The sequence below is a fragment of the Mauremys mutica genome, chromosome 3 (genome assembly GCF_020497125.1).
Source record: "Mauremys mutica isolate MM-2020 ecotype Southern chromosome 3, ASM2049712v1, whole genome shotgun sequence".
Taxonomy (NCBI): Eukaryota; Metazoa; Chordata; order Testudines; family Geoemydidae; genus Mauremys; species Mauremys mutica.
The window spans coordinates 147,960,291-147,980,063 of NC_059074.1; the positions used below are offsets into that span (position 1 = coordinate 147,960,291).

General features: G+C 45.9%; 1 protein-coding gene across 3 annotated transcripts in view; it reads left to right on the forward strand.

Moving 5' to 3' along the window:
- Positions 1–19,773, forward strand: part of TMEM63B (transmembrane protein 63B) — a 95,299-nt gene that overhangs the window by 11,016 nt on the left and 64,510 nt on the right. Inside the window, exon 1 of one of the 3 annotated variants that reach the window (XM_045009130.1) lies at positions 13,500–13,587. The exons of the other annotated variants lie outside the window; for them this stretch is intronic. The gene's annotated coding sequence lies outside the window, so the exon portion shown is untranslated. Of the gene's footprint in view, positions 1–13,499; positions 13,588–19,773 lie in introns of those variants that run through there. 3 annotated transcript variants of the gene reach the window in all.

Here is a 19,773-nt window from a genome sequence, read left to right on the forward strand (position 1 = left end):
CTCTCTTGGAGGTGAGGGAGCTGGGAACCTCTTTATCAGCCATGGTTCCCGCCATGATTGCAAGGAATCTGTGAATAGCTGCGTTCACCTGCCGTCCCAGTTGCAGGTTTGCTGGCTGTGCCAGCAGAGGGTGGAGTGTGACTCACAAGCAATGTGGCACATGGTTGCCTGTCTGAGATGTGATCTCTGAAGATCCTGTGTCCCAACATGCAATATGTCCAGGCTGCTTGGATCAAGAGAGAGCATTGCATGCTGCACTCTAGGTGCCACAGGACTCTTCGCTGCTTTTACAGATCCAGACTAACACGGCTACCCCTCTGATACTCTGTAGTCTCTGATGACCAACTATGTGTTGAGAAGGAAGGCAGCTCCAATTTGCTCGTCTCCTGCTGCAGCTCTAGGTTGGGTGAAGTTTGAAAACTCCAGTGCCAATAGAGGAGAGGATCATGTGCTGGTCCATCCTGAATTTACTACTTAAATAGAGATCTTCAGCAGTCACTGTTCCTGAATCACCCCAGCAGCCTCTCAAAGTCAGTGAGCAAAATAGGAACTCTGGGCTCACCACTGGACTCCCTTACAGAGGGGAAGCTCAGATGGCAACAGGCCGATGTTTATTGCACTGTGAAATAGTCACCAAGGTATTGTATTCACTGGCTGGGGCTAGAACCTGATAGAAACTCCCAAGGAAATGTGGCTTTGGCAATCCTCCTGCTACCATCTCAAGCTATTTCACCAAAGGTGCAGGTTTCTGCTGCCTCTGCCTCTGTCCACAGTATCTAGGTACCCCTTTGTCTGAGACTTTGTCTCCTTCCATGCAAAGCTGGTGGGCTATAGAGGTTCAAAGGTGAGCTGAAGTTAATGTAACTAACATCCCTTCCGCCCTCCCCCTCTCCCTCCCCCATACACACACGTGTGTCACTTATGCTTGTTGAGGAGCTTTTGGACTCCCTAAGACTATGGCCTCGGTTACACACAGACTTGCATTGGTTTAGTTAAACTGGTGCAATCCTCTGTGTGGGCATTCTTATTTCAGATTGAGTGGTTTATTTAGAGTTTGCTTAGTCCCAAAAAAGCCATTCTAAAACTAAAATGAGTGTGTCCTCACAGGGATTGCACTCCTTTAACTATATCGGTGTAAGTTCACACCTTAGGTGAAACAGGTGACTGGCTCGTGTAGATGAACCCTTAGACCCACTTACTGACATGTAATTAACACACTGTCCATGAGTCAAAGGGGAGTAAGCTGGTGAGACTCACATGCCAAGGGGCTAGGACTGAGTTACTTTCCTTTCTATACACCTAACAGCTTTGTGTGTGCTTATAAGACAATGAAGCCTGTGGGGAAAAAAGGCTGGGGGGAGGGTTTGCTTCCACATGCTGAGCCCTTCTGCATCCAGGCTGGTTGGTCCTGCACAGGAAGTGTCACCCCACCATTCAGAATGTAGCCTGGTTTCTGTAATCTGCTGGGCACCTCCCCGCTGGGCCAAATGGACTGGGGCACATGACTGAGTTCCTAGGCTAGCAGGCGGAGGGAGCATGTCCTGTAATTCCCCTCTCGGTTAGCCATTGAGCCACCTTGTTCTTACAACAACACACAGCAAGAAGAGGGGGAAGTACTATCGGTCAGGAAGTCCCTCCAGCCCCAGCAGGAGTGCCTCCACTCTTCTGGAGACAGCTGCCTCACTGTCTGCTTCCCTCTCAGCCAAATTCCCTTGCCTGTTGTTACTGTTGAGTCATCAGATATGAGGTACAGGTATGGTGGCTCCTTCAGTCTAGGCAGCTCTGCTGTCTGTCCATCCAGAATTGTTTTGCAATGTTCACTCCTTTTACACATACACCTTCTCCGTACCTCGCGGTGTATGCAGCCCTACCCACCTACATTCCAGCTCTCTAGGTTTCTGTAGTGTGTCCATCTCCATGGCATCTGTGAGAGCAGTCAACACAGGTCCCAGTACTGCACGTACCAACTTCCCAACACACCCAAGCTAGTCTTCTAGATCGCTAGTGAAGTCAGATGAAACCAAACGTAACGTTGGTCCCTGTAACCCCCGCTAGACCACAATCCTCAATTCAGTATCTTGTCATTTATAGCTCCCCATTGTTTAGGGTCAAGTTTCCAGTGTGTGCAACAGAGTTCCTACTCAAGCCTGTTTGAATTAATATTGAGAGTGAGATCTGTTGAAACACTGCCGCAAATGCTCTATTAAACTCCAGCTATATTAGGGTGCAACTTTTCCTTTGTCCATTAATACTTTAATACTATTCAAAATAAAACGTGATCCTATTTGTCTGGCAAGATCTCATAGATAAATCCATGCTGCCTGTTGCTCATGGTGTGCTGTAGTATCAAGGCATGTTTCATTATCTTCTATAGCAGGGGTAGGCAACCTACAGCACGTGTGCCAAAGGCGGCATGCGAGCTGATTTTCAGTGGCACTCACTGCCCGGGTCCTGCCACTGGTCCCAGGGGCACTGCATTTTAATTTAATTTTAAATGAAGCTTCTTAAACATTTTAAAAACCTTATTTACTTTACATAAAACAATAGTTTAGTTATATATTATAGACTTATAGAAAGAGACCTTCTAAAAATGTTAAAATGTATTACTGGCACGTGAAACCTTAAATTAGAGTGAATAAATGAAGACTCGGCACCCCACTTCTGAAAGGTTGCTGACCCCTGTTCTATGGGAAGGGAGGGGATTTACAAAGTCCAATTAGGCTCTTGATTCCTGTTTTGAAAGTCAGTAGGAGTTGGGTGCTTATTTATACTTCTGAAACTCTGCCCTTCCCTTTCCCCAGTGGTTAATTATTTCTTTTTTTCCTTTGAATCTTTGTTCCATTATTTGAGTGGGAATAAAATTTTGACTTATGGGAAGTAACTGCAAAGATCGTTCTTGTGTCCTTGTTGGAAGATCAGTATTCCAGGAGGTATCAGATGTAATTGTCAGGTGGAGAGTGAGTGTGTCCAAAGGGAGTGTCAAGTGAAATAGCAATGTGGATCTCTCCGAGCACAGTGATAACAAATTAATCCTACGATCGTGTCAGGATAAAGTAGGAGTGTCCTTGAAGCAGCTTTGCAACTCAGAAGATATAAGAATAGAATCCTAGAAAGGAAGGGAAGTTGAGAGGTCATTTAGTCCACACAGACACCCCCTTATCCCCATCACATTCTGAGGCAGGATCAGCTATACCTAAATCCTAGACTGTTCCTGATAGGTGTTTGCTAACCTGTTTTTTAAAACTTCCAAATATGGGGATTCTGCAACCTCCCTTAGTAACCTAGTCCAGTGCCTAACTACCCTTTTAGTTAGAAAGTTTCTCCTAATATCTAACCTACATCTCCCTTGCTGCAAATTAAGCCCATTACTTCTTGTTCTACCTTCAGTGGGCATGGAGGACAATTGATTCCTGTCCTCTTTATAACAGACCTTAACTTATCTGAAGGTTGTTCTTAGGACCCCCCTCAGATGTCTCTTCTCAAGACTAAACATGCCCAGTTTCTTTAGCTTTTCCTCATAGATCAGGTTTTCTAAACCTTTTATCATTTTTGCTGCTCTCCCCTGGACTCTCTCCAATTTGTCCATATCTTTCTTGAAGTGTGGCACCCAGAACTGGGCACAATATTCCAGCTGAAACCTCACCAGTGCTGAGCAGAGCAAAGCAGTTATTTCCCATGTCTTACAAGTGACCTTCCCATTAGTACATCCCAGAATATTAGCCTTTTCTGCAACTGCATCACACTGTTGACTCATATATTCAATTTGTGATCCACTATAACCCCCAGATCTCTTTAGCAGCGCTACCACCTAACCAGTTTTTCTCCATTTTGTATTTTTTGCATTTGATTTTTTTTCCTTCCTAATTACTTTGCACTTGTCTTTATTGAATTTCATCTTGTTGATTTCAGATCAGTTCTCAAATTTGTTCAGGTCATTTTGAATTTTAATCCTGTCCTCCAAAGTACTTGTAACCTCTCCTAGCTTGGAGTGACACACAAATTTTATAAGCATACTCTCCACTCCGTTACCTTACTTATTAATGAAAATTATTGTATAGTACAGACCCAGAATAGACCTGCAGGACCCCACTAGATACATCCCCCCCAGTTTGACAGCAAACCACTGATAACTATTCTTTGAGTATGGCTTTTCAACCAGTTGTGGACCCACCTTATAGTACTTTCATCTAGACCAGATTTCCCTAGTTTGCTTATGAGAATGTGTCAAAAACCTTACTAACATCAAGTTATATCACATGTATGGCTTCTCCTCTCTGTCTACTAAGTCAGCAATGCTGTCAAAGAAATAGATTAGGTTGGTTTGGCACGATTTGTTCTTGGCAAATCCATGTTGGCCAATAGTTATTACCCTATAATCCTTTAGATGCTTACAAATTAGAACATAAGAACGGCTGTTCTTGGTCAGACCAAAGGTCCATCTAGCCCAGTCTCCTGTCTGCCGACAGTGGCCAATGCCAGGTGCCCCAGAGGGAATGAACCTAACAGGCAATGATCAAGTGATCTCTCTCCTGCCATCCATCTCCACCCTCTGACAAACAGAGTCTTGGGACACCATTCCTTACCCATCGTGGCTAATAGCCATTAATGGACTTAACCTCCATGAATTTATCCAGTTCACTTTTAAACCCTGTTATAGTCCTAGCCTTCACAACCTCCTCAGATAAGGAGTTCCACAAGATGACTGTGCGCTGCATGAAGAAGAACTTCCTTGTATTTGTTTTAAACCTGCTGCCTATTAATTTTATTTGGTGACCCCTAGTTCTTGTATTATGGGAATAAGTAAATAACTTTTCCTTATCCACTTTCTCCACATTGCTCATAATTTTATATACCTCTATCATATCCCCCCTTAGTCTCCTCTTTTCCAAGCTGAAAAGTCCTAGCCTCTTTAATCTCTCCTCATATGGGACCCTCTCCAAACCCCTAATCATTTTAGTTGCCCTTCTCTGAACCTTTTCTAGTGCCAGTATATCTGTTTTGAGATGAGGAGACCACATCTGTACGCAGTATTCAAGATGTGGGCGTACCATCGATTTATATAAGGGCAATAATATATTCTCAGTCTTATTCTCTATCCCCTTTTTAATGATTCCTATCATCCTGTTTGCTTTTTTGACTGCCTCTGCACACTGCATGGACATCTTCAGAGAACTATCCATGATGACTCCAAGATCTTTTTCCTGATTTGTTGTAGCTAAATTAGCCCCCATCATATTGTATGTATAGTTGGGGTTATTTTTTCCAGTGTGCATTACTTTACATTTATCCACATTAAATTTCATTTGCCATTTTGTTGCCCAATCACTTAGTTTTGTGAGATCTTTTTGAAGTTCTTCACAGTCTGCTTTGGTCTTAACTATCTTGAGCAGTTTAGTATCATCTGCAAACTTTGCCACCTCGCTTTTTACTCCTTTCTCCTAATCATTTATGAATAAGTTGAATAGGATTGGTCGTAGGACTGACCCTTGGGGAACACCACTAGTTACCCCTCTCCATTCTGAGAATTTACCATTAATTCCTACCCTTTGTTCCCTGTCTTTTAACCAGTTCTCAATCCATGAAAGGACCTTCCCTTTTATCCCATGACAACTTAATTTACGTAAGAGCCTTTGGTGAGGGACCTTGTCAAAGGCTTTCTGGAAATCTAAGTACACTATGTCCACTGGATCCCCTTTGTCCACATGTTTGTTGACCCCTTCAAAGAACTCTAATAGATTAGTAAGACACAATTTCCCTTTAGAGAAACCATGTTGACTTTTGCCCAACAATTTATGTTCTTCTATGAGTTTGACAATTTTGTTCTTTACTATTGTTTAGACTAATTTGCCCGGTACCGACAGTAGACTTACTGGTCTGTAATTGCCAGGATCACCTCTAGAGCCCTTTTTAAATATTGACGTTACATTAGCTAACTTCCAGTCATTGGGTACCGAAGCCGATTTAAAGGACAGGTTACAAACCTTAGTTAATAGTTCCGCAACTTCACATTTGAGTTCTTTCAGAACTCTTGGGTGAATGCCATCTGGTCCCGGTGACTTGTTAATGTTGAGTTTATCAATTAATTCCAAAACCTCCTCTAGTGACACTTCAATCTGTGACAGTTCCTCAGATTTGTCACCTACAAAAGCCAGCTCAGGTTTGGGAATCTCCCTAACATCCTCAGCCGTGAAGACTGAAGCAAAGAATCCATTTAGTTTCTCCGCAATGACTTTATCATCTTTAAGCGCTCCTTTTGTATTTTCATCGTCAAGGGGCCCCACTGGTTGTTTAGCAGGCTTCCTGCTTCTGATGTACTTAAAAAACATTTTGTTATTACCTTTGGAGTTTTTGGCTAGCCGTTCTTCAAACTCCTCTTTGGCTTTTCTTATTACACTCTTGCACTTAAGTTGGCAGTGTTTGTGCTCCTTTCTATTTGCCTCACTAGGATTTGACTTCCACTTTTTAAAGGAAGTCTTTTTATCTCTCACTGCTTCTTTTACATGGTTGTTAAGCCACGGTGGCTCTTTTTTAGTTCTTTTACTGTTTTTCTTAATTTGGGGTATACATTTAAGTTGGGCCTCTATTATGGTGTCTTTAAAAAAGGCCCACGCGACTTGCAGGGATTTCACTTTAGTCACTGTACCTTTTAACTTTTGTCTAACTAACCCCCTCATTTTTGTATAGTTCCCCCTTTTGAAATTAAAGGCCACAGTGTTGGGCAGTTGAGATGTTCTTCCCACCACAGGGATGTTGAATGCTATTGTATTATGGTCACTATTTCCAAGCGGTCCTGCTATAGTTACCTCTTGGACCAGCTCCTGCGCTCCACTCAGGATTAAATCTAGAGTCGCCTCTCCCCTTGTGGGTTCCCGTACCAGCTGCTCCATGAAGCAGTCATTTAAAGTATCGAGAAATTTTATCTCTGCATTTCGTCCTGAAGTGAAATGTTCCCAGTCAATATGGGGATAATTGAAATCCCCCACTATTATTGGGTTCTTAATTTTGATAGCCTCTCTAATTTCCCTTAGCATTTCATCATCACTATTACTGTCCTGGTCAGGTGGTCGATAATAGATCCCTACTGTTATATTTTTACTAGAGCATGAAATTTCTATCCATAGAGACTCTATGGAACCTGTGGATTCGCTTAAGATTTTAACTTCATTTGAATCTACACTTTCTTTAACATATAGTGCCACTCCTCCCCCTGCACGGCCTGTTCTGTCCTTCCGATATATTTTGTACCCCGGAAGGATTGTGTCCCATTGATTGCTCTCAGTCCACCAGGTTTCTGTGATGCCTATTATATCTATATCCTCCTTTATCACAAGGCACTCTAGTTCACCCATCTTATTATTTAGACTTCTGGCATTTGTGTACAAGCACTTTAAAAACGTGTCCCTGTTTATTAGCCTGCCTTTTTCTGATGTGCCAGATTCTTTTTTATGTGACTGTTTATCATCTGATCCGGCCCTTACATTATACTTCTCATTCCTCTGCTCCTGACTATAACCTGGAGATTCTCTATCATCAGACTCTCCCCTAAGAGAAGTCTGTGTCCGATCCACACGCTCCTCTGCAGCAGTCGGCTTTCCCCCATCTCCTAGTTTAAAAACTGCTCTACAACCTTTTTAATGTTTAGTGCCAGCAGTCTGGTTCCACTTTGGTTTAGGTGGAGCCCATCTCTCCTGTATAGGCTCCTCCCATCCCAGAAGTTTCCCCAGTTCCTAATGAACGTGAACCCCTCCTCTCTACACCATCGTCTCATCCACGCATTGAGACTCTGAAGCTCTGCCTGCCTACCTGGCCCTGCGCGTGGAACTGGGAGCATTTCTGAAAATGCCACCATAGAGGTCCTGGATTTCAGTCTCTTCCCTAGCAGCCTAAATTTGGCTTCCAGGACATCTCTCCTACCCTTCCCTATGTCATTGGTACCTACATGTACCACGACCACCGGCTCCTCCCCAGCACTACACATAAGTCTATCTAGATGCCTCGAGAGATCCGCAACCTTCGCACCAGGCAGGCAAGTCACCATACAGTTCTCCCGGTCATCACAGACCCAGCTATCTACATTTCTAATAATCGAATCTCCCATTACTAACACCTGCCTTTTCCTAGAAACTGGAGTTCCCTCCCCCGGAGAGGTAACCTCAGTGCGAGAGGCAACCCCAGCACCATCTGGAAGGAGGGTCCCAACTACGGGAAGGTTTCCCTCTGCTCCCATTGACTGCTCTACTTCCCTGGGCCCTTCTTCCTCCTCAACAGCACAGGAGCTGTCTAAGCGGAGGTGGGACAATTCTACAGTGTCCCAGAAAGCCTCATCAACATACCTCTCTGCCTCTCTCAGCTCTTCCAGTTCCGCCACCCTGGCCTCCAAAGTCCGTACATGGTCTCTGAGGGCCAGGAGCTCCTTGCACTGACTGCACACATACGCCACCCGCCCACAGGGCAGGTAATCATACATGCCACAGTCAGCGCAATAAACTGGATAGCCCCCACTCTGCTGCTGGGCTTCTGCCTGCATTGTCTCCTAGTTAGTGAAAGGGTGGTTTACGGAAAGTAGTTTTGGAATGTGGTTCGGTTTATAGGTTTTAGGGGGGGGCCACGGGGAACGGGTTAGGGCTGGCGAGGGGCTCCCACTCCCTTCCCACTCCCCTTCTAAACTCCCTTGCGAAACTCCCTGTTAGCAGCCCCTTTCGCAAAGCTCTTCCCCACTAAGTAGCAGACCTACACTTTCCTTCATCTTTCTCTTGCTCCTAATGTATTTATAGAACCTCTTCTTACTGCCATATATGTACCTTGCTCGGTGTAACGCATTATGTGTTATCTGACATTTAAATTAGGTTGTGTCAAGAGGCCTCAACTAGGTTTGGGCCCCATTTGCTTGGCATTGTACAAACTTTATAGTGAATGACAATCCCTGCTGTAAAGCTTACAGTTTAAAAGGCAAGACACTACAGGTGGCTGAGACAAAAGAGCGAGACGGTGTAGGATGGCAGGTGAATGCAGCTGTTGACAGATCCCTGGCAGTTACGGCAGTGTTGCTTTGTTTAGAAGTCCACAAGCCAGACAGGGGTTGATAAAGATGGGTTAACAAAAATGTAGGATATGTGCAGTTCTATGGAGCCCATTTTGAAGATCTATAGGAAATAGGGTGACCAGATGTCCCGATTTTATAGGGACAGTCCTGATTTTGGGGTCTTTTTCTTATATAGGCGCTTATTACCCCCCACCCCCTGTCCTGATTTTTCACACTTGCTGTCTGATCACCCTAATAGGAAAGGGTGCTCCATAGGTATAAAAGAAGGACTGGAAGTGCACTGTTAGCGATGGAGAAGTAATACGATTATAGGCAGCTCAGTATCTTTTCTGTGTTCTATAAAATGCTGTGCATGTTTTATATGCAGTGTTGTCTATGCAGTGTTGCAGTTGGGGAAAGGGATAGCGGAATTAACTGGGTTGATTTTATACCTATCTATAAAATCAGTGATGATGATCTAATAACAAAGAAAAAGAATGTTGGCTTGAATGAATGTAAACGTGTGCTGGAAACACCCAGACTTGAGCCTGGTCTAAACTATAACAGTTAAGTTGACCCAGCTCAAAAATCCACACTGCTCGTAGTTACACCACCTTAACCTTTGGTGTAGATAGCGCTAGGTCGACAGAAGGATTCTTCTGCCTACCACCACTTGGGGAGGTGGATTATCCCCTCCTGTCGGCATTAACAGTCCCCCAAACAGCCTCTAATTACCTCCCACACAGCCCTAGTGTTTCAGAGCAACCTGACCTTGTACCTCCCTAGCTGTTATTCATGGCTTATTTATAGAGTGCAGATTGCTCCTGATGACTTCTCCCTGCCTACCTGTTCTATAAAAGCTCAATTTTTTTTCCTGAGGAGCTGTACCAGGTTAAATCCAGAACTAATCTCTTATTACCCTTTATAGTGGGACAAGTAAGGATTTGATTTAGTTTTGAGGTAGATTCACTGCAGTTCTCCACCGCCCACTCCAACACATGTGCACTTACCCTGTACCTGATGTTCGCCTCCCCTAGAGGTACGTACACAAATGTACAGCCTGCGTACACCTGCATTGTTATCCTCCACCTTTATATAATCACAAAACTGCTGCCCCCATGGGCTTGGAACAAGGCCCTGCAAGTTCCCATGCCAAGAAGCAATTCTTAGTACTATGCTTCACTGGGTTGTACAGTGCTGGGCCTCTACATGGGGTGAATCTTATCCACTCTGAATGAACTGCTGGTTGGGTTTGAAGTGAGTTTGGGAGGTTTTGCTCGGTATGTCCCCCTCCCTTACAAATGGCATTTCGGAGCCATCTGCTGTCAGCATTTGTTCTGCAAAATTCCTCCCACCCCTGAGTAATCCTAGCAGGAGAGAAGCCCAGGCCTGAGACCCCTACACTAAGCATTGCTGTTGACAGAGCATTTGTGGAGAGACAAGCAGTTGGCCCCTTCTTACTCAACATCTCTGCACCTCACGTGCCTTTGAGTCACAGCCGCTTGCTTTGCTGACACAAACAGGTTTTACTCCTGGGGAGCCAGTACAGCTATGGGAGAGCAGGCCTGACTCTTTTGCCTGGTAAAACAGCAGCAATGTGTGTCAGGAAGGTGGAGGAGATGTTGCTGAGAAATAACAAAGGTAGCACTTCCATGAGGTGTATCAGTTGCTTTCCTGATTCTAAGCACACTTTGCACCTTACTTATTTTAATTAACTGTTAAGCATCAGATGTAGTCCCAGATAAGAATGAAATATGAAGCGTAGGGCATGTACATACAGCTCCCATTGACTTTAGTGGATTTTGGTTTGGGCTCATAATGTGTCTGAGTTCTACTCACCATGAGTAGTTCTTCCCTGTACATGAGGGGAGAAATATGTCCATGCGGCCTACGTTGCTGAAGTATCCCTATCATTCATGTATCCTCAGCCAGCTGCCAGTTCTTTGCCCTGATCGCACTGTGAAGGTTCCACATCCTCCCCTCCCACGAAGCCGATCAAATAGTTTATGAAATTGGTGCGTTGTCATTCTGGGTGGATCTGCTTGGGTTTCATAAGTGAATAATGCAGCCAGTGGAACTCTCAGAGCAGAATGGGGAGCCCCTCTGCCTGTCTCCTCTTAACTAGATGTGTGGGGGAGAGAGGAAGAGGGCGTAGGCAGCAGCAGGAGAAAAGAGGAGGTGGTGTCGGGGTGCAGACTGATGGTGATTCTTAATTGGCCATCTCAAGTAAATTCCTATTAGACAAAGTCACTTCTTGCAGCACTGTAGCTGTCTTGCTACAAGTGGATGACATCTACCATTCTAGTAGAAACTTTCCTATTAGGAAGGCTATAGGAATATCTGTGGGGAGCCATGCAGTATATACTGTAGCTCAGCGTGTTACAGTAAAGGTTCATTTTCCCCAGGCTATCACATGTGTAGGGCAGGACTTTGTTGCTTTTGAGTGAGATCTGCTTCGCAAGGAATATTTACAGTCCCCAAAACAGTCAAGCCAGCTTCCAACAGACGTGTCTGTGTGTGTGCATGCCAGCCCATTCAAGCTACCGCTTAAATTCACTTAGGCTATGGCTACACAGCAGCACCGGTGCAGCTGTGCTACTGTAGTGCTTCTAGTGCAGACACTATCCCACCAACACAGCGGTGTCCACACTGGTGCTTAGCTCACTGTAACCTACGTCGCTCGGGGGGTGGCATCCCTGAGTGACATAAGTTATATCGACCTAAGATGTAGTGTAGCTGCAGCATCAGTGGGGAGTACTGCTTACCTCAGGGCTTGAAAACGCCCCTTGCCAACTTCCCCTAACGAGTGAAAGTTTGGGTGGGGAGTACCTAAGCTATCAATTTCTGAAGAAACTAAGCTTTTGTCTTTTCAAAAAATTAACCTTTTAGTCCTCATGTTTACAAAGAAAATGTTCCAAAGGTGCCACGTTGCCTGTAGGCAGGCCATTCCAGAGTCTCGCTGCTGTCAGAGCTAAACCAATGCGGCAAAAGCAGGAAGTGCACTCTGGTCCATTTCACTGCAGTCATTCAGAATCTTGCAGGCCGCTGTGAAACTGATCAGAACCATGTTGGTTGCAATCCTGCAGCTTGTCAAGCTCTGAGCAGCAGCAGAGGCAGGTGCTATTCATAAGAGAGGAGGATCCAAAAGTGTCGAGGGTAGGGCCTGGTCTACACATGCAAATTAGATTGACCTAGTTACATTGCTCAGGATTGTGAAAAATTGCACACCCTGTGCAATATAGTTCGGTCAAACTAATCCCCTCACTGTAGATGCAGCTAGGTCCAGAGAAGAATTCTTCCATCAGTCTCGCTACCATCTCTCAGCAATGGAAAAACCCCTTCCATCAATGCTGTAATGTAGACGCTTTCTGCAGCAAGAGCTACCACACTGTAGCTGTGGTGCCGTAGCCACCGTAGTGTAGACACACCCTTCGACCATCCGAGAATCCCCACTTACGGCATCTGGGAGCCTGGGCAGGAGGAAGGGCAGCAGAGCAACAGACACAAGCCTCACTCCCACCACTTGCTGAGCTGTCAAGACACTTTAGGGCAGGTTCCTAGTGATTTGTTATGCCCTGGTTTACCACCATCTGAAATAATAACCCTTCGTCTGTCTTTAGCAGAAGGATGGCTCAGGGGCTAGGGCACTAGCGTAGGCCTTGAAGACCAGGGATCAACTCTCTGCTCCGCCGCAGACTTCCTGTGTGACCTTGGGGATGTCACTTCACCATGTCTCTGTGCCTCAGCTCCTCATCTGTATAATGGGGATAATAGCATTGCCCTATCTCATGAGGGTAGTGTGAGGATAAATGCATTAAAAGACTGGGAAGTGCTTTGAGATCTGCTGATGAAACCTGCTATTATCATTATTTAGCACCTTCCATCTGAGAATCACAGGGGTGTTCTACTAACATGTTAACCTCATAACACCCTGGGGAGGGGGGCTATTTGACAGAGGGGAAACTGAGGAACAGAGGGGGCAGTGACTTGCCCAAGGTCACACAGTGAGTCAGTGGCAGGATTAGAAATAGAACCACTGACTCTCCTGAGTTCATTTGCCACAAACCCATGCTGCTTACCCACTGAATTCTAAACCCATGTGATATAAGCCCTAGAGACACCTCTGTCACTTCCACAGGGAGCCTGAGCTGTTGCAGGAACAGAGGCTTTTGTAGCACGTGTGTGCTTGTGAATAAATAGCCAGGGGTTTGTATGATGAATGGGGAATTCTGCAGAGCGATACCCAGAATTGTGTGGGGCTAGTGGGTTACTTGACTGTCACATTGGGTAGCTCTGCAAACATCCATGACTTAGCATTTTAGGATTTCTGAGGATGGGAGGAGGTGAGTGGATGAGCACGTGAATAAGGGGGTGGGGGAATGACTCAGCTGCAGGGGGCGGGTGGGGCGGAGGGGAAGGACATGTATGAAAACAGTCAGGACGACTTTCATCCAGAGGAGCTGCAAAGTGAAACCCCGGGGAAGCTTACTGGGAGTGAGGACTAAATGGAGGGCCGCTCTGCGAGGGCTTGAAGTCCTCCAGTGAGGTTCTTCCCGCTCCCCAAGGTAAGAGAGAACATTGGGCTCAATGTGGAGAGCTGGGGATCAATTTCTAGAGGCAGCCTCTCTGCTTAGAGCTTGCTTCTGTTCTCCCAAGATATGTGTTCTGCTCTGCTCTGCTCGTTATTCACACAGCACATAGAGAGGTGAAGGTTATTTGGGGGCAGAAAATCCAGCCAGGTCCTTTTGCTGTTTTATATACTGTGTTCTCCCTTCACTGTGTCCTCCCCAGTGCCATCCTCTAACCCTTCTCATGAGCAGTCTGGAGTTGTTTGGAACAAGAATGTATATCTTTAACATGGGCTTCCCAACCAGGGCCCTGTGCTCCAAGCTCAGCCCAGAGCAAACTTCCAACCCACGTATAAGGCCTTCTAATGAGGTCGCTCGCCCCACTGTTGTGGCGCCTGCAGGCAGAGTTTTGAGGCCCAGAAGTTGATTTGACCTCCCCCTTAGGAGCACATCCTCTTTCTTGCAAGGGTTCTGAGCCAGCAGCCTAACAACATGGGGGGAAGTGAATCCGGGAAGCACAGAGGAGGAACGGAGCCAGGGGATCCATTACCGAATAATAACTGAGTGGAATATTTCTGTCTGTCTGTCAAGCAGGAAGGCATTAGCTTTCGCTAAGAGGGACAGCTAAGTGCAGGGTCCTAAAGATGGGCCCAGCGTGATTGGATGATGGGACTAGTCCAAGAGAGAGTGAGCAGATAATCAGATGGTCTTCTGGGAAGAGCCAGGAGTAGGCATTGCTGAGTTCATCTGGATGGCCTTTGAGGCTGTGATCTAGGCATCCAGTTCAAAAACATTGTGTGCTCTGAAACACGAGGGACTATTTCCAAGCACCCAGCATGGCGCTAAGCTCAGGACCCTGAGGGTATGTCTACACTACAGTAAAACACCTGCAGCTGACCCACATCAGCTGACTTGGGCTTGCAGAGCTCAGGCTGCTGGGCTGTCCATTTGCAGTGTAGACATTCAGGCTCAGGCCGGAGCCTGGGCTCTGGGACCCTCTCCCATTAAGAAGATGGCATGGGCCCACTTACATGGGCCAGCCACTGCTGTTTAATTGAAGTGTAGATGTACCCCTAGAAGCCAGAGTCAGTCCCCAAACTAAGCTGACTGGAGCTGTGGGGAGGTGTCTTGTGGGGGCTGCAGAGATCAGTGTTGAGTCTGTTCTTATTTAACTTTTCATGTAACGTTTTTCATCTCCTGAGCACTGTATGCACCAATCTGAATGCTAGCCGCCTCCTGAGAGGCAGGAATAAGTGTTATTCTCTCGTTCTTAGAGGTAGGGAAACTGATCAACAAAGAGGTTAAGGGCCTGGCTTTCAGAAGTGCTGAGCACCCACTGCTCCAGATGAGATCAGTGGGAGCTGCAGGTGATTAGCACCTCTGAAAAATCAGTCCCCAGGTGACTTGCCCAAGGTGCCACAGTGCTTCAGTGGCAGAAGAATTCAGCAGTTCCTGGCTCCCAGTGCTGTGCCTTGATCTGGAGGCCACTGTGCTTTTCTTTCAAGCTAGCAATCTGGGAGGCAGTAAATTCTATTAAAGGTGCAGCTGATGCTAAATTAGGAGGAGCTTGGAACACTGCGGATGTGTAATGGGACGGAGAGCTGCATGCCCCAATGCACAGAGCTGCAGCTTGGCTAGTAATGCAGGGAGGTGTGGAGATGATGCTCCATCTCTTCGTGGTTCTGGTGCAGGCACCCATGGGATACTGCGCTTAGTGTTATCCCAGGCTGGAGAGGCACTAGCTTCTCTCTGTACAGCCCTAGTGAGGTCAGGCGTGGAATCATTTCAGGGCCCCTAGAGCTAGAAAAATGCCAGGTGTAGAGCATGGGAGGGAGGGAGAAGACGGGTGATAAAGGCTCTGCTCCTTGGGAGGAAAGAACTGAGTGCAAACAGCTTGGCTCAATGCCAGCTGTGCCCAAGGGGCAGCGGGTTTGTTTAGAGGCCCACGAAGGTAGAACTAGGGGTAATGGAATAAAACCGAGTGGAAGGAAGTGTAGGCTGGATGCCCATAGTATTCCTAATGCTGACATCTCTGCAGCTGTGTAGCAATCTGAGCAGGGAAAGGGTGGAAACCCTTTTGTTTGTTTCTTAAAACTGAATGGGGGAATAGACTGTAGGTAGCCATCCTGCCCTGGGCCGAGGCGTGTTTGCTAGACAGACCAAACAGGTGTTTTATCTGGATCTCTGATTCCACCCCTCACATCCACATACCGTACTTCTCATGATGCAGATACCAGGGCTGGATCTGGCTCACTGTAGTATGTCCCACTCGACTTCAGTGAAGTCGTGCTCCAGTGGATTTACTCACACCAGGCCTGCGCCTGGCTCAAGGCGTTCACCAGCTGGGCTGGAATACTGTGCCCTGTGCCATCCAGGGGTGGCAGCCAGCCACTCGCTGCTGTGCCCACTGGTCTTTGGAGGGCTGGTGGAGCACAGCCTTGTTTCCGTGCTCTGGGATTCCTCAGGATGCCGGTGATGAGGTAAGAAAGGGCAGGCTGCCCGGGATGAAATTCCATCCCGCCTGCTTGTTCACAGGTCTGTGGCAAGATTAAAGTGACAGGAATAGAGCGTAAACAAGCTGCCAGGCTGGAGGTGGTTTTGCCCTCACCCCTGGATCCTTGTACTTCTCCATTTCAGACTGTGGCAGACTATATATAACCCAGGAGCTGGTTGGAGGGGGATGGGCTCGCCTTGTGGGCTGCTGATAGCTGGGCTTGTCTCTCTCACAAGCTGGCCTGTTCGGGGTGTACAGCTCCCTACTTACTTGGCTTACTGTGGCCAGGGAACAGCAGCAGTGATCTCATTGCAATCAGAGGCATGTTCCCTCCAACGTTTCAGTAATGTCCATCCAAACCCCATGTTATTCAGCCTGGACCAGTGCAACATTTCCTGCCCTGTTACTGCTGGTCACCCTGGTGTGCAAGTGCTCAGGCACTCCTCTGTGTCATCAGTTCCTTTTGCTCCTTGAGCCATCCAGAGAGATCACCGTCCCTCACGGGGGAGGTGAAGGAGCTGAATGATGCTGCTGAATGAATCAGACAGGAGCAGAAAGGAAAGAGCTTGGGGCATGGCCTACCACATGGGTTCTCAGCCTGGGGGCTGCAAGCCTCCCCCACTTCCCTTTCCTTATTACCACATGGGAAGGAGATCTCCACTAGATCTTACTTGGCGTGGGTGTCGTCTTGGTATGGAATAGCAGCTCATGGTATGGAAAATAATCCCTTGGAATAGCACTTAGCACAGGAGGCTGAGAGTCAAGATACCTGAGATGCCTTTGCTGTGCCTGAGACTCTTCATCTGTAAAGGGGGGGTGGGGAGGGTACTGCCACATGGTGGGGGGGGGGGTAATGTTTCACTAAGTATCAGAGGGCCTGCAAGGCACTCGGAGAGAGGACATGCTAGAGAAAGACAAAGCATTTGTTCTGTTGGCACACGCGTGGCTCAGGAGCAGGCCATGCTAAGAAAGGCAGGTAGCCAGCTGAAAGCTCCTGGGGGTTGGGGGCAAGATAGTAGTTTTAGCAGCTTTTTGGAGTCCGGCAGTGGCTTTCTAACAGGATTCATTGTCCGAATGCTCCTGAAGCTGAGGAGCTCTGGCACTGAATCATCCCACTCCTGGACAGACAGCAACGAGTGTTCAGCGTGTGAGCAGTCTGATTGTGTCTTGCCCTCAGCTTGGAGGAACCAGAGGCAAAGCTGAGCAGCAGAAACTCTGTTTGGAGAAGACTGGACTGAGTGAGTGCAGGGGACGCTGCCCTGCCAGCTCTTCCCCATTCCTTCACCCTCCCGCACCAGCAGTAAAAAGCGAAGCACCTTCATAAAAGACTCTCGGCTTATCTCTTGCTTGCAGGGTATATTTTTCTGCTCTGTTATTGGAAACCCAGATAAAGATGCCAGGAAGCTGCTTTTCTGTTGCGTAGTAATGAAGTTCTCGTTGACGCTCGGTATCTGCAGGTATCCTCTTCTAGAGAGAATGCAGACAGCTTTTCTGATTGTTGCACCTGTTGGGTGAAATAATTAGACACAGCTCAAAGCGCCATGAGACCCTTTGACCCTCGCTCTCAAAGCTTCAGGGCAGGGAGATTTATTTAGACTTCGGAATTACTTCCTTTCAGAATACCCGGTAACAATTGCATAGAAAGCAAAGCACCATGTTTGATGTGGGATATCATCTCTGGGGATCTGACGTATTACACAGATAATGTTTGAGAGCTGAAACAGAGAACTCAGTGGGGGCTTGTCCATACTAGGGGGAAATGGTTGTGTTATTTAAAATTGTGGTAGCTAATGCTCCTAGTGCAGGGAGACAAGGTGGCTACGGTAACACCTTTTATGGACCCAGCTTCTGCTAGCGAATGAGACAGGCTTTCAAGCACCAGAGAGCTCTTCTTCAGGCTCTGTGGCACTCTAAAGCTTGTCTCTTTCACGAACAGATGTTGGTCCAATAAAAGATATTACTCCACACACCTCCTCTCTCATGTTCCGGGACCAACATGGCTACGACATTGCAAACAATCATAGTGTAGCCAGGACAATCATGTAACAACTAATAATAATAATAATAATAATTGGCTATTATGTTTTAAAGAAACACCTTTTATCTAGGGCTGTCGATTAATCACAGTTAACTCACGATTAACTAAAAAAAAGTAATCACAATTTAAAATATTAATTGTGATTTAAAAAATCGTGATTAATCGCAATGTTAAACAATAGAATACCAACTGAAATGTATTCAATATTTTCAGATGTTCTTCTACATTTTCAAATATATTGATTTCTATTACAACACAGAATACAAAGTGTACAGTGCTCACTTTACATTATTTTCATTACAAATATTTGCACTGTAAAAATGATAAAAAATAGTATTTTTCAATTCACCTCATACAAGTACTGTAGTGCAATCTCTATTGTGAAAGTGTAACTTACAAATGTAGGGGATTTTTTGTTACATAACTGCACTCAAAACCAAACAATGTAAATCTTTAGAGCAGGGGTAGGCAACCTATGGCACGCGTGCCGAAGGCGGCACACGAGCTGATTTTCAGTGGCACTCTCACTGCCTGGGTCCTGGCCACCAGTCCAGGGGGCTCTGCATTTTAATTTAATTTTAAGCGAAGCTTCTTAAACATTTTAAAAACCTTATTTACTTTACATATAACAATAGTTTCGTTATATATTATAGATTTATAGAAAAAGACCTTCTAAAAATGTTAAAATGTATTACCGGCATGCAAAACCTTAAATTAGAGTGAATAAATGAAGACTTGGCACAACACTTCTGAAAGGTTGTCAACCCCTGCTTTAGAGCCTACAAGTCCACTCAGTCCTACTTCTTCTTCAGCCAATCCCTAAGACAAGCAAGTTTATTTACATTTACAGGAAATAATGCTGCCTGCTTGTTATTTACAATATCACCTGAAAGTGAGAACAGACATTCGCATGGCATTTTGTAGCAGCATTGCAAGGTATTTACATGCCAGATATGCTAAACATTTGTATGCCCCTTCATGCTTCAGCCACCATTCCAGAGGACATGCTTCCATGCTGATGACGCTCATTTAAAAAAATAATGCCTTAATTAAATTTGTGACTGAACTCCTTGGGGGAGAATTGTATGTCTCCTGTTCTGTTTTACCCACATTCTTCCATATATTTCATGTTATAGCAGTCTTGGATGATGACCCAGCACATGTTGTTTGTTTTAAGACCACTTTCACAGCAGATTTGACAAAAGTCAAAGAGGGTACCAATGTGAGGTTTCTAAAAATAGTTACAGCACTCGACCCAAAGTTTAAGAATCTGAAGTGCCGTCCAAAATCTGAGAGGGATGGGATGTGGAGCATGATTTCAGAAGTCTTAAAAGAGCAATTATCAGATGCAGAAACTACAGAACCCGAACCACCAAAAAAGAAAATCGACCTTCTGCTGGTGGCATCTGACTCAGATGATGAAAATAAACATGCATTGGTCAGCTCTCCTTTGGATCATTATCAAAAAACAGAACCCTTCATCAGCATGGACGTACCGGTATGTCCTCTGGAATGGTGGTCGAAGCTTGAAGGGCATATGAATCTTTAGTGCATCTGGCACTTAAATATCTTGTGATGCTGGCTACAACAGTGCCATGCGAATGCCTGTTCTCATTTTCAGGTGACATTGTAAACAAGAAGCGGGCATCAT